We start from the raw sequence: 26852 nt of genomic DNA on the forward strand, positions 1-26852 counted from the left end.
CATTCACAGTCCTTCTAAACACTTCATTGGAACCCATTGCTGAGATCAAAGTAGACTTTGTGACACAGAGGAGCAGCTCGGTGTGCAAAAGTTAGTGGCGAACCCTAAGTGACAGGGTCTAGTTCAGTCCCTGTGCTGTGGCAGCCACGTTCTGGTGACCATGTGATTTTAGGGAGTCGTGGGTGGCAAGGCTCACCCTCAGGGACATCATGGCAGCATCCAGCACTGTCTTTTCCCGGGAGTGGAAGAAAACCTCCTGTCCCCATTCCTGGCTCCTTCTCATACCATGTGGGGGAAGGAGCATGTTCTCTGACCCCCGTCACCCAAACTTTGGTTCTCTGACCCCTGGACTGGTCCACTACAGCTGACCCAGAGGGCATGCAGCAGGGCTGGACCTGACCCCTGACCTCTCCTTGACCTTGAGGTATCACTCTGGAGAAGGTGACTGCAGAGCCCTCTGACTCAAGTCCCCCATGGGAGAGACCATGGGGTGGGGTCAAAAGCCCCTCCCAGGGACGTCCCCCTCCCCCTTCAGGGTAGTAGAGTCTGACTGTCCAAATGCAACTGCCTCATCCTTGAAGGGGATCAGAAACAGGTGGAGGAGATGGCAATATTCCAAAATACCAAGTCAGCGCTAAAAAGAGAGAAGTGGGAGCTGAAATCATTGGCTCATAATGAAGATCGTCTGTTGTGTGAATGACCACATTCAAAACACCTTATACAGAGAGGATTCCGGAAGTTCTGGATGGCAGCTCCAGCCCCTCCTTTGAGGAGTGATCGGACCTTCCACAGGGTCACTCTGAGGGGCTGGGAGTAGACTGAGGGGACAAAACAGGTTGTTCATGTTGGAAGCAGCCGTTCTATAGAGAATGTCCCCTCATCGTTGGCATCTCTTGAGGTGTGGCTTGTGCTTGATTCCTTCCATTTGTTCACCAGTTGTGCAGCCGTCGGTTGGTTGCCTAGTGCCAGAGTCCATTCCCACTGCTGTAACAGAGCATCACAGAGTGGGCTGCTTCGACAACAGCAATTATTTCTCCCAGTTCTGGAGGCTGGAAGTCCCAGATCATGGAGCCAGCACGGTCGGCTACCGGGGAGGCCCCCTTCCCAGACTGCAGTGGTGTCTTCTCCTTGCACCTCATGACCGGGCGACGGGGAGAGAAGGCTCTGGGGTCTCTTTCTTAAGGGCACTAATCCGTTTCATGAGGGCTTCACCCTCATGGCCCTGTCGACTCCCAAAGGCCTTACCTCCTAACAAGACCATATTGGGGGCTAGGATTTAAACCTAAGATTTTGTGGGGATAGTCAGTCCATAACACCCAGCAACCTCCAAAAGCAACTAATGGGTTTTCTGGTTAATGTTTTAAAATACACCGTTTTCAAATATCTGAGGTGTTTCAAGCCATTGCAATTATCATTGCTCCAGTGATCCCATATCTGGCCAGGGGAAGCGCCACCTCATTGGCCCCTGGGTCGTTCCCATGTGTGCCCACAAGTAGTCCCCGTCGCTTCCTTGCTTTTGGTTGTAGGAAGATGCACCAGGCTCATGGTGCACACCCCCTGCCCCCGACACAGCGCAGCCATTTCTTACTGAAGGATGTCTGGGTCCTTTTGGAGGGAAGTGCTATTTAGCGTCCTCAGTGAGGGCAGCACATATGCTCATTGCTACTGCCTTTATTGTTCCCAGCCACTGCCAGTAGATCCAACTAAAACATATTAATTGTTTTTTAAAGATTTTATTTATTTATTTGACAGAGAGAGAGGAAACACAAGCAGGGGGAGTGGGAGAGGGAGAAGGAGACTCCCCGCTGAGTAGGGAGCCCAGTGCGGGAGGCGATCGCAGGACCCCAGGATCCTGACCTGAGCTGAAGGCAGACACTTAACTGACTGAGCCACCCAGGAGCCCCGTATTTTTTCTTTTTTTATGCCACTCTTGTATCATGCGACTTTGCAGAACTCTCTATTTACATCTAAGGGTTTGGGGTTGTTATTGCTTTCGGTGTTTTTGTTTTTTGGGTTGTTTGGTAGATTCTTGGGTTTTTTCCACATAGCCAATCACGTCATCTGTAAATAAGAATAGTTTGATTTTTTCCTTTCATTCCACGTGTTTTTATTTCCTCTTCTTGACTGATTGGATTGGCCATGTTGAAGTCCGGTGGTGAGAGCAGACGATCATACTTTATTCCACGTCGCGGGGTGGGGGTGGGGGGGCGGGGGGGAGCATTCTGTCTCACCTAGTAGGTGAAGTAGGTCTTCTTACTGATGATTTTCATCAAGTTGAGAAAGTTCCTTCTACTCTTATGTTGCTGGGGGGGCGGGTTGCCGTGAATGGGTATTGAGTTTTGTTAAATGAATTGTCTGCGTGGATGAATATAGTCATGTGCTTTTCTTAGCCTGTTGACGTGGTGAAGTACATTGAATTTCACTTAGGAAACAAGTCTCGCAAACCCGGAACAAACACCACTTGTTCATGCTGTGTAATCCTTTTTATCTATTGATGGATTGTGTTTACTCAAATTTTGTGGAGGATGTTTGGGTCTCTATTCGTGAGGGTATTGGCCTGCAGGATTTTTGGAGTACAGTCTTCGTCAGGTATTGGTATCTCAGGGTTATGTTACCTTCAAGTACTTTGGGAAGTGTTCCCTCTTTGTTTTGGAAGAAGTGTATATACATTGGCATTGATTATTCTTTAAACTTTTTTTAAAGATCTTATTTGAGAGAGAGAGAGTGAACGTGAGCAATAGCGGAGGGGGGGATGGGCTGGGGTGAAGGGCAGAGGGGGAGGGAGAGGGAGAAAGAGAATCTCTTAAGTAGATTCTGCTTTGAGCAGGGAGCCTGACTTGGGGTTCCATCCCACAACCCTGAGATCAGACCTGAGCGGAAACCAAGAGTTGGACGCTTGACGAGCCACTCAGGTGCCCTTGACTATTCTTTTAAACTTTTGGCACAATTCTCCAGTGAGACTCTTGAAGAGTGAGGGCCTTTTTTGGAATTTTCAAAGTTATGGAATAAATTTGCATAATAGCTGTTGAGCTATTCATATTATTTATTATTATCCTTCCTTCCCTCCCCTGTAACCCAAGGCAACCGCTGGTCCTTTCACTCTCTCCATAGTTTTGCCTTTTCCAGGATGTCATACAGTTGGAATCATGGAGCCTTCTCAGGTGGGCTTCTTTCACTTAGTAATAGGCATTTAAGATCCCTCCATGTCTTGTCATAGCTTGATATTCCCCCCTTTTAAAAAAATTTATTTAGTTAGTTTCAGAAGTAGAGGTTAGTGATTCATCAGTTGCATATAACACCCAGTGCTCATTACATCAATTGCCCTCCTTAATGCCCATCACTCAGTTACCCCATCACCCCACCCACATCCCCTCCAGCAACACTGTTTTTTTTATAGTTGAGAGTCTCCTATGGTTTGTCTCCCTCTCTGATTTCATCTTATTTTATTTTTCCTTCTCTTTCCCTATGTTCATCTGTTTTGTTTCTTAAATTCCACATATGAGTGAAATCATATGATATTTGTCTTTCTCTGACTTATTTCACTTAGCATAATACTCTCTAGTTCTATCCACATTGTTGCAAATGTCAAGTATTTTATTCTTTTTGATGGCTGAGTATATTTTGAGTATATACTTTGTATATTTATATACCACATCTTCATCCATTCATTTGTTGTTGGACATCTGGACTCTTTCCATATTTTGGCTGTTGTGGATATTGCTGCTATAAACATTGGGGTGCATGTGCCCCTTGGAACGTATTTGTATCCTTTGGATAAATACCTAGAAGTGCACTTGCTGGGTCATAGGGTAGTTTTATCAGATAAAAGCCTGGTGTCCAAGATCTATAAAGAACTTCTCAAACTCAACCCCCAAAGAACAAATAATCCAGTCAAGAAATGGGGAGAAGACATGAACAGACATTTCTCCAAAGAAGACATACAAATGACCAACAGACACATGAAAAACTGCTCAACATCACTTGGCATCAGGGAAATCCAAATCAAAACCACAATGAGATACCACCTCACACCAGTCAGAATGGCTAAAACTAGCAACTCAGGAAACAACAGATGTTGGTGAGGATGCAGAGAAAGGGGAACCCTCTTACACTGTTGGTGGAAATGCAAACTGGTACAGCTACTCTGGAAAACAGAATGGAGGATCCTCAAAAAGTTAAAAATAGAGCTACCTCTTTTTTTTTCCCCAAAGATTTTATTTATTTGAGAAAGAGCACGTGAGAGAGAACGAGGGTTGGGGAGGGACAGAGGGGGAGAGAGCAACAGAATTGAGCAGGGAGCCCATCACGGGGCTTGATCCCAGGATCCTGAGATTAGGACCTGAGCCAAAGGCAGACGCTTAACTGACTACCCCGCGCCCCGCCTCCTCACCCCACCCCGGCGACCCTTCCTCTTTTTTTTTCTTTAGCACTGAATAACGGTTCCACTGTATGGATTTGTCAGTTTGTTTATTCATTCATTTACTGAAGGATGTTTTGGATGCTTCTTGGCATCGGCACTTAAGAATAAAGCTGCTGGAGACACCTGGGTGCAGGTTTTTGTATGGTCGTAAGTTTTGGAGTCATGTGTGACTACCAAGAAGTGTGATTGCACAGTTGTATGGTAAGAGTACATTTAATTGGGTAAGAAACTGCCAAATTGCCTTCCCCTGTGGTTGTAGCATTGTGCATTTGATACCAGCAGTGAATGAGAGCTTCTGTTACTCTCCATCCTTGTCAGCAGTTTGTGTGATTAGTGTTTCGTATTTTTGCGGTTGTATAGGTGTTAGTATTTCATTGTTGATTCGGTTTGCAATTCTCTAAAGACAAGTAAAACTGATCATATTTTAATGTGTATATTTTGTATATCTTTTTAGGTGAGGTGTGTGTTCAGATACATCTTTAGTTTTATTTTTTATTGCGGGTAAAACACATAAGCTGAGATCTCTATAAGCTGAGATCTTTATCAGCAAATTTTTGGAGTGTAGAGACAGTATTAGTTACCGGTAAGCAAAATGATGTACAGCAGAGCTCTTGAACTTCTTCATGTTGTGTAACCAAAATTTTCTACCTGCTGACAGCAATTCTTCATTTCCTCCTCCCCAGCCCCTGCTAACCAACATTCTACCTTCTGCTTCTATGAGATTGACTAATTGAGATCCCCTCATTCAAGTGGAATCATGCAGTACTCCTCCTCTTGTGATTTATTTGAGCATAATGTCCCCTCAGGCTCATCTGTTGTTAAAAATGGCATGATTTCTTTCCTTTTAAAGCTGAGTAATATTCCATTGTGTGTAAATACCACATTCTTTTTATCCATTCATCCACCAGCAGACATTTAGATTATTTCCCCATCTTGCCTGTTGTGAGTAATACTACAGTATTATTAACACAAGAGAGCAGATGTTTCTTTGAGATCCTGATTTCAGATCTTGGGTAATTACTCAGACTTGGGACTGCTGGATCATACCGTAATTCTAATTTTAATTTGGGGGGACCTCCATACTGTTTTTACCCCCAACATTTATTTTTTGTTATTTTTATTTTTACTGTTATTCTTATTTATTTATTTTTTAAAGATTTTGCTTATTTGGGGGGGGGGAGTGCGCTCAAGCACGCACAAGCAGAGGGAGTGGCAGGGAGAGGGAGAAGCAGGCTCCCTGCTGAGCAGAGAGCCCTATGTGGGGCTCCATCTCTCGACCCTGAGATCATGACCTGAGCTAAAGGCAGGCACTTAACTGAGCCACCCAGGCACCCTGTTACTTTTATTTTCTTATTTAAATTCAATTAGCCAACATATAGTAAGTACATCATTAGTTTCAGATGTAGAGTTGAGTAATTCATCAGTTACTATAACACCTAGTTCTCATCACATCATGTGCCCTCCTTAATGCCTATCACCCAATTACTCTATTCCCCTACCCACCTCCCCTCCAGCAACCCTGTTTGTTTCCTATCGTTAAGAGTCTCTCATGGTTTTTCTTCCTCTCTGTTGACTTCCCATCCAGGTTTCCCTCCCTTCCCTTATGATCCATACTCTTCCATGGTGGATACACCTGTCTTGCCAACAGTGCACAAGGATTCCAATTTCCTCACATCCTCATCAACACTGGTTACTATTTAAAAAATTTTTTTAAAGATCTTATTTATTCATTTGAGATACAGACAGAGAGAGCACAAGCAGGGGGAACAGCAGAGGGAGAGGGAGAAGGAGGCTTCCCGCTGAGCTGAGAGCTGAACCCAGGGCTTGATCCCAGGACCTGGAGATCATGACCTGAGCCGAAGGCAGATGCTTAACCATCTGAGCCACCCAGGCGCCCCTGGTTATTATTATTTTTTGTAATGGCCATTCTAACATGTGTAAGGTGATACCTCATTGTTTTCATTTGCATTTTCCTGGTGATTAGAGATGTTGAGCATCTTTTCATGTACCTGTTGGGTATTTGTATGTCTTTTTTGGAAAAATGTCTATTCAAGTTCTTTGGCCATTTTTAACATAGGTGGGTTTTTTTTGGGGGGGGGGTTTGTGTGTGTGGGTTTTTTTGCAGTTGAGTTGTCTGTGTCCATATGTTTGTAAGGTATTAATCCCTTCAGATACCTGGTTCCTGGTTTGAAAATGTTTTTCCCACTCCATAGGTTGCCAATACCCCTTGTGGGTTGTTTCTTCTGCTTTGCAGTTTGATGTAGTCCCACTTACCATTTTTTTGTTCTCTGCTTTTTGTGTCGTATCCAAGAAATCATTGCCAAGACCACTATCATGCAGCTTTTCACCTACGTTCCCATCTAGATATATGGTTTCAGGTCTTTTGTTTTTAACCTCAGTTCATTTTTAGTTGATTTCTGTGTGTGGTGTCAGAGAGGGTTCCTTTCTCATTCTTTCCCATTTAAAGATCAGGTTTCCCAGCATCAGTTTATTGAACAGATCTTCCTTTTCCCAATTGTGTATTGGTGGCATCCTTGTTGAAGATGAGCTGACTGTAAATGTGTGGGTTTATTTCTGGGCTGTTGTGTTCCATTGGTCTATGTGTCTGTCTTTATGTCAGTACCATACTGTTTTAATTACTGTAAGTGTATGATATGTTTTTATATGATATGTTATTAAAAAGAAACAGTGTGAGGCCTTTAGCTTTATTTTTGTTTGTCAATATTGTTTGGTTCTTCAGGGTCCTGTGTGGTTCCATATGATTTTCAGGATTGTTTTCTCTATTTCTGTACAAATGCCACTGGGATTTTGATAGGGACAGCATGGAATCTCTGGACTGCTTTGGATAGCTTTGACATTTTAACAGTATTAAGTCTTTGATCCAAGAACATTGGATATCTTTCCATTTATGTGTCTTCTCTGCTCTCTTTCACCAATGTTTTGTACTTTTCAGTAGACAAGTCTTACTCCCCCTTGATTATGTTTACTCCTAAGTGTTTAATTTTATTGGATGCTCTTGCAAATAGGGTTGTTTTCTAAATTGCCTTTTGGGATTGTTTATTGACAGTGTGTAGAAAGAAAACTGATTTTTGTTTGTTTTTACCTCCTGTATCGTTACTGACGTTGTTTATTAGTTCAGATGGTCTTGCTGGTGCTGCTGTTTCTGGCCTCGTTAGGGTGTTTTACATAAAAGGTGCTCATTGCCAATGCAGAAAAGTTTATGTCTTTCTTCTCAATGTGGATATTGTATAACTGTTTCATGCCAAATTACTCTGGCTAGTGTTGCAGTGCTGTGTTGAATATAAGCGGTGAGAATGAGTATCCTTGCCTTGTTCCTGATGAGAGAAAAAAAAAAGTTTTCAGTTTTTCACTATTGAATGTGATGTTCATCGTGGGATTTTCACACATAAGCTTTCTTATGTTGAGGTGATTTCCTTCTATTCTTGGTACAAAATTTGTAATCAGATATGCTGAAATTTGCCAAAGCTTTTTCTTCATCTATCCAGATCATGTGAATTTTTATCCTTCATTCTGTTAATGGCCAGTGGTCACATTGATTGCTTTTCATATGTTGAACTGTCTTTGTACCCCAGGGAAAAATCCCACATGGCTCTGGTGTATGATCCTTTAATGTGCTGTTGAATTCTGTTTGCTGGTATTTTGTTTAGGATTTTCCATCTTTGTCCATCTAGGATATCAGCCTGTAGATTTCTTTGTGGTGTCTTTGTCTGGTTTTGGTATCAAGGTAATGCTGACCTTATAAATGAGTCTAGAAGTGTGCTCACCTTCAGTTTCCTTTGGAAGAGTTAGAGAAGGATTGGTGGTTAATTCTTTCTTGAGTGGTAGGTAAGATTCACAAGGGAAGCCATCTGGAACTGGCTTTCCTCTGTTCAGAGGTATTTGATACCTGATTCAATCATCCTACTAGTTATAGATCCGGTCAGATTTGTATTTCTTCATTATTCCATTTGGGTCTGTTTTATTTTTATTTTTTATTTTTTTAAAGATTTTATTTATTTATTTGAGACAGGGAGAATGAGAGACAGAGAGCATGAGAGGGAGGAGGGTCAGAGGGAGAAGCAGACTCCCTGCTGAGCAGGGAGCCCGATGCGGGACTCGATCCCGGGACTCCAGGATCATGACCTGAGCCGAAGGCAGTCGCTTAACCAACTGAGCCACTCAGGCGCCCTGGGTCTGTTTTATATTTCTTGGAATTTATCTGTTTCATCAAGATTATCCATGTAATTTTCATAACAGTCTTTTGTATCATTTGTATCCTTGTATCGATTTTCCTTATGGATATTGGTCTGTAATTTTCTTTTCTGGCATCCTTGCCTAGATTTGGCATCAGGGTCTCAGAAAATGAGTTTGGAAGTTTAGTTCATCTTTTCAAAAAAACCAGCTCTTAGTTCAACTGATTTTTTTTTTTTCCTGTTGTCTTTTGTTTTCTGTTTCATTTATTTCCCCTGTGATCTACATCATTTCCTTCTACTAACTCTGGGCTTTGTTCTTCTTTTTCTAGTTCTTTGTGGTGTAGTGTTTATTTGAGATCTTGTTTTGTGATGTAGGCGTTTGTCTTTGTTACTGTTCCTCTTAGAACTGCTTTTTCCAGCTCTTGATTTTGGCTTAGGTCATGATCTCTGGGTCCTGGGATCGAGCCCCATGTCGGGCTCAGCGCTCAGCACAGAGTCGGCTTGTCCCTCTGCCCCTGACCCTGCTCTCTCTCTCAAATAAATAAATCGTAAAAAAACAAAAAAACTGCTTTTTTAAAAAAAAGATTTTATTTTTCAACAGAGAGCGAGAGCGAGCGAGAGAGGGAACACAAGCAGGGGGAGTGGGAGAGGGAGAAGCAGGCTTCCTGCTGAGCAGGGAGCCCAATGCGGGGCTCAATCCCAGGACCCTGGGATCATGACCTGAGCCGAAGGCAGACGCTTAATGACTGAGCCACCCTGGCGCCCAAGAACTACTTTTGCTTCATCCCATAAGTTTTGTTTTTTTGTGTTTCCTTTTTTGATCATCTCCAGGTATTTTCTGACCTCTCTTTTGATTTCTACTTTGACCCAGTGCTTGTTCAGTAGCATGTGGTCTAATCTGTAATTATCTGTTAATTTTCCAGTTTTCTTGTAACTGATTTTTAGTTTCATACCATTGTAGTTGGAAAAGAAGCTTGATATAATTTCAGTCTTTTTAAACTTGTAAATTCTTGTTTTGTGGCCTAACGTGATCTGTCCTGGAAATGTTTCATGTATGATTGAGAAGAATGTGTGTCCTCTTGCTTCTCAATGGAATGTTCTGTGTATATCGGGAAAGGCCCATCTGGTCTGAAGTGTCACTTATGTCTCGTGTTTCCTTACTGATTTTTCTGTCTGGATGATGTATCCATTGATGAAAGTGGGATATTGAAATACCCTGCTATTATTGTATCATTGTCTGTTTATTCCTTTAGGTCTATTAATATTCTTTTTAATTATTTAGGTGCTCCTCTGTTGGGTACATAACTGTTTACAAATGGATTGACCCCTTTGTCATTGCATAGTGACCTTTGTTTCTTACTATGTACAGTCACTGTCTTAAACAATATTTGTCTGATAGAAGTATTGCTGTCCAAGCTCTGTCTTGGTTTCTGGTTGCATGGAATATATTTTTTCAGTTCGTGTGTGTCCTGACATCTGAATTGAGTCTTCCGTAGGGTATTATGGGTATGGATGGGTAATGTTTTTGTGCTTTAATTTTTGTCATTTCCTTCTTTTTGTAACATTGGGATGACTTTTTCTTTTTTTTTTCCTCTAGTTTCTTGAAATGTAAAACGGGATTATTTGAGATTTTTTTTAAATTCATTTTCTTTTTTAAAATTATTTTTAATTTAAATTTAACATATAATGTATTACTAGTTTCAGAGGTGGAGTTCAGTGATTCATCAGTCTTATATAAGTGCTCATTATATCCTGTGCCCTCCTTAATGTCCATCACCCAGTTACCCCATCCCCCCACTCCCCACCTGCCCAGCAACCCTCAGTTTGTTTCCTATAGTTAAGAGTCTCTTACGGTTTGTCTCCCTCTCTGATTTTATCCTGTTTTATTTTCCCCTCCCTTCCCCTATGATCCTGTTTTGTTTCTTAAATTCCACATATGAGTGAGATCATAGGATGTCTTTCTCTGATTGACTTAACTTGGCTTAGCATAATATCCTGTAGTTCCAACCACATCATTGCAAATGGCAAGATTTCATTTTTTGATGGCTGAGTAGTATTCCATTGTGTGTATGTGTGTGTGTATGTGTGTGTGTGTGTGTGTACCACATCATCTTTATCCATTCATCTGTTGATGGACATCCGGGTTCATTCAGAGTTTGGCTATTGTGGACATTGCTGCTATAAACATTGGGGTGCAGGTGCCCCTTCGGATCACTACATTTGTATCCTTGGGGTAAATACAAGGTAGCGCAATTGCTGGGTCATAGGTTAGCTCTATTTTCTTTTTTTTTTTTTTTTAAGATTTTATTTATTTATTTGAGACAGAGAGAATGAGAGGGAGGAGGGTCAGAGGGAGAAGCAGACTCCCTGCCGAGCAGGGAGCCCGATGCGGGACTCGATCCCGGGACTCCAGGATCATGACCTGAGCCGAAGGCAGTCGCCCAACCAACTGAGCCACCCAGGCGCCCCGGTTAGCTCTATTTTCAACTTTTGGAGGAACCTCCACACTGTTTTCCAGAGTGGCTGCACCAGGTTGCATTCCCACCAACAGTGTAAGAAGGTTCCCCTTCTACATTTCTCAACATCTATCGTTTCCTGACTTCCTAATTTTAGCCATTCTGACCGATGTGAGATGGTATCTCATTGTGGGTTTGTTTTTGTTTTTTTTGAGATTTTATTTGTCGGACTGCACGAGTGCACAAGCAGGGTGAGTGGCAGGCAGAGGGAGAAGCAGGATCCCTGCTGAGCGAGGAGCCCGATGTGGGACTCGATCCCAGGGCCCTGGGATCATGACCTGAGCTGAAGGCAGACATTTAACTGACTGAGCCACCCAGGCGTCCTCACTGTGGTTTTGATTTGTATTTCCCTGATGCTGAGTGATGTTGAGCATTTTTTCATCTGTCTGTTGGTCATTTGTGTTTCTTCTTTGGAGAAACGTCTATTCGTGTCTTTTGCTCATTTCTTGACTGGATTATTTGTTTTTTGTGTGTTGAGTTTGATAAGTTCTTTATAGATTTGGGATACTAGCCCTTTATCTGATAAGACCTTTGCAAATATCTTCTTCTCTTCTGTCAGTTGTCTTTTGATTTTGTCGACTCTTTGCTGTGCAAATCTTTTTATCTTGATGAAGTCCCAGTAGTTCATTTTGCCTTTGTTTCTCTTGCCTTTGGAGACGTATCTACCAAGAAGTTTCTGCAGCCAAGGTCACAGAGGTTGCTGCCTATGTTCTCTTCTAGGATTTTGTTGGATTCCTGTCACACATTTAGGTCTTTCGTCCATTTTGAGTCTATTTTTGTGTATGGTGTAGGAGAATGGTCCAGTTTCATTCTTCTGCATGTGGCTGTCCAATTTTCCCAACACCATTTGTTGAAGAGACGGTCTTTTTTCCATTGGATATTCTTTCCTGCTTTGTCAGAGATTAGTTGATCATAGAGTTGAGGATCCAATTCTAGATTCTCTATTCTGTTCCATTGATCTATATATCTGTTTTTGTGCCAGTACCATACTGTCTTGATGATTATAGCTTTGTAATGGAGTTTGAAGTCTGGAATTGTGATGCCATCAGCTTTGCTTTGCTTTTTCAACATTCTTCTAGCTATTCAGAGTCTTTTCTGGTTCCATACAAATTTTAGGATTATTTGTTCCAGCTCTGTGAAGAAAGTTGATGGTATTTTAATAGGGATTGCACTGAATGTGTAGATTGCTCTAGGTAGCATAGACATTTTAACAATATTTTTTTCTTCCAATCCATGAGCAGGGAACGTTTTCCCATTTCTTTGTGTCTTCCTCAATTTCTTCCATGAGCGTTCTTTTTTTTTTTTTTAAGATTTTATTTATTTATTTGACAGAGAGAGAGAAAGAGAGAGCAGGAACACAAGCAGGGGGAGCAGGAGAGGGAGAAGCAGGCTTCCTGCAGAGTAGGGAGCCCGATGCAGGGCTTGATCCCAGGACGCTGGGATCATGACCTGAGCTGAAGGCAGACGCTTAATGACTGAGCCACCCAGGCGCCCCTTCCATGAACATTCTGTAGTTTTCTGAGTACAGGTCCTTTGCCTCTTTGGTTAGGTTTATTCCTAGGTATCTTATGGTTTTTGGTGCAATTGTAAATGGTATCGATTCCTTAATTTCTGTTTTTTCTGTCTCACTGTTAGTGCATAGAAATGTAACTGATTTCAGTGCATTGATTTTATATCTTGCCACTTTGCTGAATTCCTATGAGTTCTAGCAGTTTTGAGGTGGAGTCTTTTGGGTTTTCCACAGAGTATCACATCACCTGCAAAGAATGAGAATTTGACTTCTTTGCTGTTTCAGATGCCTTTTATTTCTTTTTGTTGTCTGATTGCTGAGGCTAGGACTTCAAGCCCTATGTTGAACAACAGTGGTGAGAGTGGACATCCTTGTCATGTTCCTGACCTTAGGGGAAAAGCTCTAAGGGACAAATATCTCAGAACGATATTTGCTGTGGATTTTTCGTAGATGGCTTTAATGATATTGAGGTATTTTCCCTCTATCCCTACACTGTTAAGAGTTTTTATCAAGAAAGGATGCTGTACTTTGTCAAATGCTATTGAGAGGATCATACGGTTCTTGTCTTTTCTTTTGTTAATGTAGTGTATCACACCGATGGATTTGCGGATGTTGAACCACCCTTGCAGCCCAGGAATAAATCCCACTTGGTCATGGTGAATAATCCTTTTAATGTACTGTTGAATCCTATTGGTTAGTATCTCCATGAGAATTTTGGTATCCATGTTCATCAGGGATATTGGTATGTAATTCTCCTTTTTGGTGGGGTCTTTGTCTGGTTTGGGGATCAAGGTAATGCTGCCCTTGTAGAAAGAGTTTAGAAGTTTTCTTTCCATTTCGATTTTTTGAAACAGCTTCAGAAGAATACATATTAATTGTTCTTTAAATGTTTGGTAGAATTCCCCCGGGAAGCCATCTGGCCCTGGGCTCTTGTTGTTGGGAGATTTTTGATTACTGCTTCAATTTCCTTGCTGGTTATGGATCTGTTCAGGTTCTCTGTTTCTTCCTGGTTCAGTTTTGGTAGTTTATACATCTCTAGGAATGCATCTGTTTCTTCCAGATTGCCTAATTTGTTGGCATATTTGCTCATATGTTCTTATAATTGTTTGTATTTCTTCAGTGTTGGTTGTGATCTCTCTTTTTCCACTCATGATTTTATTTATCTGTGTCTGTTAGGTCCACTTGGTCCATAGTATTTTTTCTAAATTTTATTTTATTATGTTAGTCACCATACAGTACATCATTAGTTTTTGATGTAGTGATCCACAATTCATTGTTTTCGTATAACACCCAGTGCTCCATGCAGTATGTGCCCTCCTTAATACCCATCACCAGGCTAACCCATCACCCCACCCTCTCCCCTCTAAAACTCTCAGTTTGTTTCTCAGAGTCCATAGTCTCTCATGGTTCATCTCTCCCTCTGATTTCCCCCCTTCATTTTTCTCTTCCTTCTCTTAATGTCCTCCATGCTATTCCTTATGTTCCACAAGTAAGTGAAACCATATGATAATTGACTTTCTGTGCTTGACTTATTTCACTTAGCATGATCTCCTCCAGTCCCATCCATGTTGATGTAAAAGTTGGGTATTCATCCTTTCTGATGGCTGAGTAATATTCCATTGTATATATGGATCACATCTTCTTTATCCATTCATCTGTTGAAGGGCATCTTGGTTCTTTCCACAGTTTGGCTATTGCAGACATTGCTGCTATGAACTTTGGGGTGCATGTGGCCCTTCTTTTCACTACATCTGTGTCTTTGGGGTAAATACCCAGTAGTGCAATTGCTGGGTCATAGGGTAGCTCTATTTTTAATTTTTTGAGGCCCCTCCACACTGTTTTCCAAAGTGGCTGTACCAACTTGCATTCCCACCAACAGTGTAAGAGGGTTCTCCTTTTTCCACAACCTCTCCAACATTTGTTGTTTCTTGCCTTGTCCATTTTTGCCATTCTAACTGGTGTAAGGTGGTATCTCACTGAGGTTTTGATTTGAATTTCCCTGATGGCTAATGATGATGAACATTTTTTCATGTGTATGTTAGACATTTGTAGGTCTTCTTCAGAGAAGTGTCTGTTCATGCCTTCTGCCCATTTTTTGACTTGATTATTTGTGTTTTGGGTGTTGAGTTTGAGAAGTTCTTTATAGATCTTGGATACCAGCCCTTTATCTGTAGTGTCATTTACAAATATCTTCTTCCATTTTGTGGGTTGCCTCTTTGTTTTGTTGATGGTTTCCTTTGCTGTGCAGAAGCTTTTTGTCTTGATGAAGTCCCAAAAGTTCATTTTTGCTTTTGTTTCACTAGCCTTTGGAGATGTATCTTGAAAGAAGTTGCTGTGGCTGATGTTGAAGAGGTTACTGCCTATGTTCTCCTCTAGGATTTTGATGGATTCCTTTCTCACATTGAGGTCTTTCATCCATTTTGAGTTTATCTTTGTGTATGCTGTTAGAGAGTGGTCGAGTTTCATTCTTCTGTATATAGCTGTCCAATTTTCCTAGCACAATTTATTGAACAGACTGTCTTTTTTCTATTGCATATTTTTTCCTGCTTTGTCAAAGATTATTTGACCATAGAGTTGAGGGTTCATATCTGGGCTCTCTATTCTGTTCCATTGGTCTACATGTTTGTTTTTGTGCCAGTATCATGCTGTCTTGGTGATCACTGCTTTGTAATATAGCTTGAAATCAGGCAACATGGTGCCCCTAGCTTTGTTTTTCTTCTTCAACATTTCCTTGGCGATTTGGGGTCTTTTCTGATTCCATACCAATTTTAGGATTGTCTGTTCCAGCACTTTGAAAAATGTCATTGGAATTTTGATCGGGATGGCACTGAAGGTCTAGATTGCTCTGCGTACCATAGACATTTTAACAATGTTTATTCTTCTGGTCCAAGAGCATGGAATGTTTTTCCATCTTTTTGTGTCTTCTTCAACTTCTTTCATGAGCATGTTGTAGTTCCTAGAGTATAGATCCTTTACCTCTTTGGTTAGGTTTATTCTGAGGTATCTTATGGGTTTGGTGCTATTGTACATGGAAGCGTTCCTCTAATTTCTCTTTCTACAGTTGTATTGTTAGTGTATAAGAAAGCAACTGATTTCTGTACATTGATTACTGAATTGCTGGATGAGTTCTAGTAATTTGGGGGTGGAGTCTTTTGGATTTTCCTCATAAAGTATCATGTCATCTGCAAAGAGAGAGAGTTTGACTTATTTGCCAATTTTTATTTCTTTTTGTTGTCTGATTGCTGTTGCTAGGACTTCTAGTACTATGTTGAACAATAGTGGCAAGAGTGGGCATCCTTGTCATGTTCCTGATCTTAAGGGAAAGGCTCCCAGCTTTTCCCCATTGAGGATGATATTCGCTGTGGGTTTTTCATAGATGGATTTTATGAACTTGAGGAATGTTCCCTCTATCCCTATACTCTGAAGAGTTTTAATCAGGAAAGGATGCTGTATTTTGTCAATTGCTTTTTCTGCATCAATTGAGAGGACCATATGGTTCTTCTCGCTCCTCTTATTAATGTGTTCTCTCACATTGATTGATTTGCGAATGTTGAACCACCCTTGCATCCCGGGGATAAATCCCACTTGGTCGTGGTGGATGATCTTTTTAATGTATTGTTGGATCCTATTAGCTAGGATTTTGTTGAGGATTTTGGAATCCATATTCATCAGGGATATCGGTCTGAAATTCTCCTTTTTGATGGGGTCTTTGCCTGGTTTGGGGATTAAGGTAATGCTGGCCTCATAGAGTGAGTTTGGAAGTTTTCCTTCTGTTTCTATTTTTTGAAACAGCTTCAGGAGAATAGGTATTATTTCTTCTTTGAATGTTTGGTAGAATTTCCCAGGGAATCCATCAGGCCCCGGACTCTTGTTTTTTGGGAGGTTTTTGTTCACTGCTTCAATCTCATTACTGGTTATTGGCCTATTCAGGTTGTCAATTTCTTCCTGGTTTCCAGGAAGGCATCCATTTCTTCCAGGTTGCTCAATTTATTGGCATATAGTTGTTGATATTAATTTCTAATAGTTGTTTCTATTTCCTTGGTGTTAGTCGTGATCTCTCCCTTTTCATTCATAATTTTATTAATTTGGGTCCTTTCTCTTTTCTTTTCTTTTGGATAAGTCTGGCCAGTAGTTTATTGAGCTTATTAATTCTTTAAAAGAACCAGCTTCTAGTTTGATCTGATCTACTATGTTTCTGGTTTCTAATTCACTGATCTCTGCTCTAACCTTAATTATTTCTCTTCTAATGCTTGGCTTAGGCATCGTTTGTTGCTTTTTCTGTAGTTCTTTAAGGTGTAAAGTTAGTTGGTAAATTTGGGATTTTTCTATCTTTTTGAGTGAGGCTTGGATGGCTATGTATTTCCCCCTAAGGACTGCTTCTGCAGTATCCCATAGGTTTTGGACTGATATGTTTTTGTTCTCTTTGGTTTCCATGAATTATTTAAGTTCTTCTTTGATTTCCTGGTTGACCCAAACATTCTTGAGCAGAGTGGTCTTTAGTTTCCAAGCATTTGAATTTCTTTCAAATTTTTTCTTGTGATTGAGTTCCAATCTTAAAGCATTATGGTCTGAGAATACGTAGGGAATAATCTCAGTCTTTTGGTATCAGTTGAGACCTGATTTGTGACCCAGTAAGTGGTCTGTTCTGGAGAAAGCTCCATGTGTGCTCGAGAAGAATGAATATTCTGTTGTTTTAGGGTGGAATGTTCTGTATATATCTATGAGGTCCATCTGGTCCAGTGTGTCATTTAAAGCTCTTGTTTCTTTGTTGATATTCTGCTTAGATGATCTTTCTGTTACTGAGAGTGGAGTATTGAAGTCTCCTACAATTAATGTATTGTTATCAATATGACTCTTTATTTTGGTCAGCAACTGGCTTATGTAGATGGCTGCTCCCATGTTTGGGGCGTAGATATTTACAGTTGTTAGATCTTGTTGGAGAGACCCTTTGAGAATGATATAGTGTCCTTCTGTGTCTCTAACTACAGTCTTTAGTTTAAAATCTAATTTGTCTGGGGGTGCCTGGGTGGCTCAGTTGTTAGGTGTCTGCCTTCAGCTCAGGTCATGATCTCAGGGTCCTGGGATCGAGCCCCACATCGGGCTCCCTGCTCAGCGGGAGGCCTGCTTCTCCCTCTCCCACTTGCCCTGCTTGTGTTCCCTCTCTCGCTATGCCTCTCTCTATCAAATAAATAAATATAATCTTTAAAATAAATAAATAAATAAAATCTAATTTGTCTGATATAAGAATTGCTACCCCAGCTTTCTTTTGAGGTCCGTTGGCATGGAAGGTGGATCTCCATCCCTTCACTTTCAGTCTGGATGTATCTTTAGGTTCAAAATGAGTCTCTTGTAGACAGCATATGGATGGGTCCTGTCTTTTTATCCAATCTGCAACCTGTGCCATTTTATGGGAGCATTTAGGCCATTCACATTGAGAGTGACTATTGAAAGATACGAATTTATTGTCATCATGTTGCCTGTGAAGACCTTGTTTTTATAGATTGTCTCTGTAAATTTCTGTTTTATATCACTCTTGGGGTCTTTCTCCTTTTATAGAACCCCTCTTAATATTTTTTGCAGGGCCGGCTTAGTGGTCACATAATCTTTCAGTTTCTGCCACGCTTGGAAGCTCTGCATCTCTCCATTTATTCTAAATGACAGCCTTGCCAGATAAAGTATTCTTGGCTGCATGTTCTTCTCGTTTAGTACCCTGGATATGTCTTGCCAGCCCTTTCTGGCTTGCCAGATCTCTGTGAATAGGTCTGACATTATTCTGATGTTCATCCATCTGTACGTAAGGAATCTGTTCCCCCTAACTGCCCTTAAGATGGTTTCCTTGGTTCTAAGATTTGCGAGTTTTACTATTACATGCTGGGGTGTTGGCCTGTTTTCCTTGATCTTGGGAGGGGTCCTCTCTGCCTCTAGGACACGATGTTTGTTTCATTCCCCAGATTAGGGAAGTTCTCAGCTATGATTTGCTGAAATATATCTTCCAGTCCTCTCTCTGTCTCCACCCCCTCAGGGATCCCAGTAATTCTGACATTGGCACATTTCATGGTGTCACTTATTTCTCTCATTCTATTTTCTTTTTTTTTTTTTAAGATTTTATTTATTTATTTGAGAGGGAAAATGAGAGACAGATAGCATGAGATGGGGGAGGGTCAGAGGGAGAAGCAGACTCTCTGCCGAGCAGGGAGCCTGATGCGGGACTCGATCCCGGGACTCCAGGATCATGACCTGAGCCGAAGGCAGTCGCTCAACCAACTGAGCCACCCAGGCGCCCCTCTCTGATTCTATTTTCATGGACTTTGAGTTGCTTTTCCCCTGACCTCCACTTTTTCCTTTTTGTCTACTAATTGGTCTTCTAGATCACTAGTTCATTCTTCTGCCTCACTTCCCCTAGCTGTTAGATTACCTAGATTAGACTGGATCTCACTGACATCATTTTAAAGTTCTGCCAATTCAGCTTTCATTTCTGCCCTTAGAGACTCTATGTTGCCATTAATTGATTTCTCCATTCTAGCTACTCTCTTCACAATTGCTACCCTGAATTCCCTCTCTGACTTCTTGTTTATATCTGTATCCGTTTATAAATCTGTGGCATAAGGCCATAATCTCTGAGTCTTTCCTATTTTGGGGGTTCCCTCTCATAGTCATTTTGTTGAGGGGTGGTTGAGGGAATGTATAGAGTCCAAATTATTGACCACAACCCAAGCAAGACGCACCTGTTTTATAGGGACCTTAGGGTTGCTGGCCTCTTGTTCTCGCAGCCTGTCTTCTGGGGGAGGGACCTGCTGCACTGTTACTCAGGCAACCCTGTTTGGGCAGAGTTGCCCTCCCCTGTTGCAGGGGATGGGCTCAGTGAAAACCGGTTTTTTGGGGATTTTGTTCTCTGATGGCTTTCCCTGGTGGCTTTCTGTGTCTCTTCCAAGAGTCAGAGCAGAAGAGATTGTTTCCAGCCCTCTGCCTCAGAACAGAGAGATGGCAGTCTGTTCTTCAGTGAGCTCTCCAGGCCACACTATCTCCGTTTCTGTCTGTGCTGCTATAAACTGCAGCGTCCTGGGTTGTGCACGCCTCAGCAGCACTCCTAGTCCTCTCCTCCAGGTCGGAGCTTGTCTCTGCCGTTTGTGCTTCTAAAACTGCCAGCCGCCACCAGTTCGCTTGTGCAGCCCCGCCGCTGCAGGTTTCAGTCTAGGGGGCTGCCCTGAAGTCCTTTCTCCATCACTACTGGTCTGTGAGTCTGTGCCCGGTCCCCAGCATGGGAGGCGATTGCTCACCGGTGGTGTAGGATCCCGAGGGGTTTGCTCCTTCCCCCTTCCCTTTATCCTCCGATATCTGCAGGCGGGGTCATGGTGCCCTGCTTCGTACCTCGAAACCAACCGCCTGCAATATTCTCTTTGTGGAGATCCAGATCTGTCTTCTTACATCTCAGGTTGATTTCATGGGTGTTCAGAGTGGTCTGGTAGATATCCAGCTCAATTCTGGGGACTGGTTGGAACAGGGTCCCCTACTCCTCTGCCATCTTTTCCAGGTTCCAGTCCATAGTATTGTTCAACTCATTGTTTCCTCTTGAACCTTCTCTGTAGATGTTCTATTCATTATTCAAAGTGGGGTATTGAAATCCTGTATTATTATTGTTTTACTCTCTCTTTTCCCTCTAGTTTGTCTGTGTTGGCTTCTTACATTTGTACATTCTGATATTTGATGTAAATATATTTAGACTTAGATAGCTATGTACGTTGACCATTTTATCATTATATAATGTTCTCTTTGGATGTGTTTTGCTTAAAAGAATATTATTCCTGATATAAATATGATCAATTTTAGTCTTACTGAGTTAAATCTAAAGTAAGTCTCTTCTGGAACTTGGACAGTGGGCGTTGTTTTGCTGTGTTTTGCTTTCTTTTGTTTACACATTTGCCACTCTTTCATTTGATTAGGGCATTTAATCCATCTGTATTTAAATGACTATTGATAGGGAAGGACTGTTGCTATTGTCTCCTTGTTTTGTGTTTGTCTTGTACTTTTAAAAATTAAGATTGTATGTTTTAAAAAATGAATTTTAGGTTCACAGCAAAATTGAGAGAACGTACAGAGATTTCCCTTATATCCCTTGCCCTCACATAATGCATAGCCTATGCCATCCATTATCAGCATTCTCCACAGAATTGTTTATTATGATTGATAGCCACACATTGACACACCATAATCACCCAAATCCATAATTTGCCTTAGAGTTCCTCTTGATGTTTGTATGTTCTGTGTGTTTGGACAAACACATAAAGACATGTATCCATCGTTATGGTATCATATAGAGTATCTTCACTGTCCTTAAAGTCCCCTGTGCCCCGGTTACTCATCTCTGCCCCCCCCCCCCAGACCCATGCAGACAGAATGTCTTACAGTTGGAATCAAACAGTATGTAGCCTTTTTAGATTGGCTACTTTCACATAGTAATGTGCATTGATTTCTTCCATGTGTTTTCATGGCATGAATACTCATGTTTTTGTTGGTACATATGCTGATGAACATTCCATTATCTACATTTACCACAGTTTATATGTAAATGCACCCACTAGAATATCTTGGTTGCTTCCAAGTCTTAACCAATTATGAAAAATTATCTTTGTGCAGGTTTATGTGAATGTATGTTTTCAGCCAATTTGGGTAAATACCCAGAAGGTGCAACTGCTGGATTGTATGGTAAGAGCTTTATATTTAGCTTCATGAGAAACTCCAAACTGTCTTCCAAAGTGGCTGTATCATTTTTCAATCTCACTATCCATGAATGACGGTTCTCGTTGCTCTACATCTTCATCAACATTTCGGGTTGTCACTGTGTTGGGTTTTTGCCATTCTCATAGATGCATAGTGATACCTTGTTGTTTTAATTTGCATTTCCCTGATGACATATCTTTTCATTTGCTTGACATCTCAGTATCTTCTTTGGGCCATTTTTAAAAAATAGCATTGTTTTCTCATTGTTGAGTTTTAAGTGTCCTTTGTGTGTTTGGACAGCATTCTGTTATCACACATGTCCTTTGTCAATATTCTTTACAAGTCTATGTCTTGTCTTCTCATTTTCTTGCCTTTGTCTTTCAGAGCAGAAGATTTGAATTTTTTTTTTTTTTTTAGTAACCTTGCGATTTACTATAAAAATCCAATGTTACCAATGTTTGTGGATTTTTTTTTCAGATTTTACTTATTTATTTGAGAGAGAGAGAGAGCATGCAAGCACGAGCAGGGTAAGGGGCAGAGGGAGAAGCAGACTTCCCGCTGAGCAGGGACCCTGACGTGGGGCTCAATCCTGGGACTCCAGGATCATGACCTGAGCCAAAGGCAGACACTTAACTGACTGAGCCACCCAGGCACCCCTTGTGGGTTTTTATTTATGGTAATTCCCTGAGGATTTCATTTCATGTACATCAAACCATTTTACCACATCTAATACCAATACTATTTTTTAAAGTTCTCATTAAACCTTTAAGACATTTTAAATTGCTATATCATAAATTTCAAACTAGTGATATTTACTTATATAAGAAGATGAAAAATCTGTTTTGAATATAGATACATAAAACAAAATAGTTCATACCATTTAGATTTTGGAAAGAAATGCAGTTTTTTAGTTAGCATTGAGGCAAATGAGGGAACCTGCTTCTTTCCAGTTGCATTCAAGTCTTTGAAAAAGTCCACTGGGCACTGAGAAACTTTCCTGTTCACCTGGGTGAGGAGTTCTGTGTACTCTAAAGAGGAGCCGAATTTTCCCAGCATCTCAGACAAATCTTGAATGTTCCATGAGCCATTCACAGTTTCCCGATGAGACTAACAACCTTCTGCAACACAGTAACACATGAGAAAGTCCACTTCAGCAGGTAGGTGTGCACTGAGGCTGCATCCACCTCGGTTATCTTGGCATCCAGCTTGTCTGTCTGATGATCCACTATATCCAAAGGAATGACTGGCACATGGTGCTGGTCTCCTCAACATGCCTGAATAATACATATCTTGGGTTTTCCGACTAGGGTCTGACATTTGTCTGATTTGAACAAGCCAGTCAGTGTCTGAATTTCAGTTTTGGCATGACTCAGGAAATTTCAGTTTTACCATGACTCAGGAAAACACATAAAAAGCAGTCGGCATCTATGTGGCTAGAGGTTGATGCTTCATGAATTTTGAGCAGTAGTTCTGCTTTAAGATCATTAAAGCATTTCACTTCAAATCCTAGGTCTGAAAACCTGCGCATAAGATTGTCTCTGTCTGCACTGGTGCCCCACCTTTCTGGCAACGTTAAGTGCCAGAAGAACCTCTTATGATTTAAGATTAAAGCAATTCCTCTCCTCTTGTGGTCCATTTTGTACTTTTCTGCCAGATCAAATATTTCATTCTTATAAAAGGCATCAGTTTCCATCACGGTTTCTTCCTCACCTGCAGGGCAAGCCCTGTCGAGCCCCTGTTGCCGAGCTCATGTTCCCCTGTGCAGAGTGCCATGCCCAGGCGGCCTCCACTTCCTGCAGCCAGGGGCCCCTCTGAAGATTTGCATTTTAATGAAGTGCAGCTTATCAGTTCTTTCTTTTATGGATTATGTCTTTGGTGTTCTATCTAAAAGTCCTCACCATACCCAAAGCCTCGACGTTTTCTCCTATGTTATCCTCTAGACTTCTGCGGTTTTGCACTTTGCATTTGGGTCTGTGATCCAACTTGAGTTGATTTTTTGTGAAAGGTGTAAAGCCCATGTCTAGATTAACTTTTTTTGCATGTGGATGTCCAATGCACCATTGTTTCAGCACCATTAGATGAAAGAGTATCTTTGCTTTATTGCCTTGACTTTTCTCTCTTTTCCACTTACAGCTTTTCTTGACTCATTATCATCTCTTGCTCTCTGCTTTTGTGTGTTCTGCTGATTTTTGAATGAGATATTTTGATTGCTTTCTCATTTTCTTTTGTGTATCTTGTGTGGACATTTTTTGTGGTTGTCACTGGGCTTACATACAATATCAACTAGTCATAGCAGTCTATTTTAATAGCAACTTAGATTTGATCACACAAAAACCTTATATTTGTACTGCTTCCTTCCCACACCTTAGGTTATTGATATCACAAATTACTTTTTTTTTTAAGATTTACTTATTTATTTTAGGTGGGGGGCAGGGAAGAGGCAGAGGGAGAGAGAAACTGAAGTAGACTCTGCACTGAGTGCAGAGCTCAAGCTTATGACCCTGAAATCATGACTCTGAGCCAAACCAAGAGTTGGACTCTTAACCAGTTGTGTCACCCAGGCACCCCTCAATTTAGGTCTTTTTATATTGTATCTTTTACCATGTTCCAGTTATAGGTACTATTTACTTATTTATTTATTATTATTTTTTAAAGATTTTATTTATTTATTTGACAGAGACACAGTGAGAGAGGGAACACAAGCAGGGGGAGTGGGAGAGGGAGAAGCAGGCTCCCCACAGAGCAGGGAGTCCGATGCGGGGCTCGATCCCAGGATCATGACCTGAGCCAAAGGCAGATGTTTAATGACTGAGCCACCCAGGTGCCCCCAGTTATAGGTACTATTTATACATTTGAATTTCAATTTCTGTATTAGAATTAACAGTAGATTTACATAACACCATTACGGAATTACAGTATTTTGTATTTGTTTATATCCCTAACTCTACCAGTGAGCTTTATATTGCATATGCTTTTGTGCTGTGGTTTCACATCCTTTCATTTCTACTTGAAGGACACCCTTTAGTATTTTTTGAAAGGCAGGTCTAATGGTGATAAACACCCTTGGCTTTGGGATCTTCCTATTTCCTCCTTTAGTTTTGAAGGATACTTTGCTAGATATAACATTCTTTTGGGCACTTTTTCTGTCATACTTTGTATACCATCTCACTCTCTTTGGGCCTGCATGGTTTCTGCTGAGAAATCTCCTGATGGTCTTGAGGGAATTCCCTAGTATGTGGCAGTCACTTTCTTTTGCTATTTTGAAAGCTCCCTTTTCTTTGACTTCTGACACATTGATCATAATATGTCTCATTGTGACTTCTTTGGGGTTCATCCACTTTGGAGCTTTTGGTCTTCTAGAACCTGAATATCCAATTCTTTCCCCAAGTTTGGGAAAGTTTGGGGCCATTATTTCTTCAAATATGTTTTCTGTGCCTTTCTTTTTTCCCCTTTGGAACTCCTATAAAGTTCATATAGCAGTCAGTTTGATAAGAATTCTGTAAGTGCTTTAAATTTTCTTCACTTTTAAGTTCCTTTTCATTTTGCTTCTGTGACTATATAATTTTATATGAACTGTGTGAATCCACTTATTGTTTTTTCTGTTTCATTGTGTCTATTGTTGGGCCACTCTGGTGAAAATTTTCAATGAACTTATTGTATTTCTTAGCTAAAAATTCTGTTTTATCTTAAGTATTTTTTAATCTTGTTTTAAATACTCAGTTTATGTGTTAGTTTGCTGAACTTGTTAGCATTTTTATGATGGTAATTCTGATTTATTTGTTAAGTCCATATGTCACCATTTCTTTTGTGTCCATTGGTGGAGATTAATTTTGTTCCTTTGTTTGGGCCATGTTGGTCTACTTTTCCAGATTTTTTGACACTTTGTGTTGGTGTCAGAGCATTTGATAAAAGTTGCCTATCTAACCTTTACAGACTGGTTTCTTATTGGGAAGACCTTCACCAAAGGTGACTGTGCCCTCTTGCTCCCTCTGGTGTTTGCTAGCTGTAGTGCAGGTCCTCTGGAGCAATTGCACACTGCCCAGACCTTAGCTTGTGTTGTTCTCAGTGGCCCTTAGACATCCAGATTGCACCTGGTCCTGTTAGCACTCTGACAGGCTTGACAGAAACTGGTGCCTGGGGTAGCCCCTGCACAATTCTGAGCATAGGATGGATGCTTCAGTGCTGTCTTTCCTTCCCCAGGGAAAATTCAGGGGCTGAGAGTCTTTCTGACTGTGTTGCACTGAGCTGGGGAGGGGCTATAGCCAGTCAGTGCCCAATACCCTAACCATTGCCTCTATTCTCAGAGGATCCCCATCTGCACTGAAGTTTGAAGAGAACATGCCCAGCTCTGCCATTTTTGATTTTGATTTTTGGTTTTTTGTAGACATTTTTCCTGCTTGGTATTCTCTGAGCCTGACTTCTTTTGGGGGTGGGGGGGTGGGTGAGGGAGTTTCCTTGTCAAACAACTTCCGTTCTGGAAACCACCAAGATTCTCATTTGCACTTTGGGTACCTTACATTATCAATAAAATACTATAATGTATTTATTTTTTGAGGAAGATGTTTGTTAAGTGTTAAATTAGTTTATTTTCTCAATCCAGCATTGAAATAAGTGCTGAGGATGACAGACATGGTCAGGGCAACATATCACATTGGAAATAGGTTACTTTTATGAGGCTTCATATTTGGGACTGCTTAGAAACTTGTAGGTTGGAGGAAATGCAGTGCATAAGGCATTGTGTGGTAGACAGAATACCACACACGCCCCCCCCCCCGCAACGATGTCCACATCTTAATCCACAGAGTCTGTGAATCTGCCATTATACAGTGAAAAAGAGATGTTGCAGATGTGATTAAATTCCGGAAAGGATTCTGAGATGGGGAGATGATGGGGGTTACCTGAGTGAGCCCAGTGTCTTTTTTTTTTTTTTTTAAAGATTTTTATTTATTTATTTGACAGAGGGAACACAAGCAGGGGGAGCGGGAGAGGGAGAAGCAGGCTTCCCGCGGAGCAGGGAGCCCGATGCAGGGCTCGATCCCAGGACCCTGGGATCATGACCTGAGCCGAAGGCAGACGCTTAACGACTGAGCCACCCAGGCGCCCCAGCCCAGTGTCTTTATAGGAGGGAGGCAGGACAGTGAGGAAGGAGATGTGATGACAGAAGCAGAGATCAGAGGGGAGACAGGATGGTGTTTATGGTCCTTATGGAGGAAGGGTATTCAGATGAGCAATGTTGGAAGCTCTAGAAGTTGGAAAGGAACAGCCCCAAAAAGATGCAGCCCTGCTGCCACGTGACTTTACCCAGTGAGATAATATAGGAATTCTGTTCTCCAAGACGGCGATGAATTCAAGCTGCCAGGTTTGTTGGAATATTTTACAGCAAGAAATAAGAACCGAACGTAAGAATTAACCCAGCGCTAGCGCCAGGCCAGCCATTACACGTCCCAGCCCGAAGGGACACAGGGCAGGCTTGGTGGAGGAACCCCAAGGAGACA

General features: G+C 41.3%; 1 pseudogene; it reads right to left on the reverse strand.

Annotated features, from left to right (window-relative positions):
• Positions 1–585: 585 nt before the first annotated feature.
• On the reverse strand, positions 586–23050 carry LOC118026237 (annotated as a pseudogene).
• Positions 23051–26852: the final 3802 nt, after the last annotated feature.

Source organism: Mirounga leonina, unplaced genomic scaffold (assembly GCF_011800145.1).
Source record: "Mirounga leonina isolate KUSES-001 unplaced genomic scaffold, KU_Mleo_1.0 Mir_224, whole genome shotgun sequence".
NCBI classification, from domain to species: domain Eukaryota; kingdom Metazoa; phylum Chordata; class Mammalia; order Carnivora; family Phocidae; genus Mirounga; species Mirounga leonina.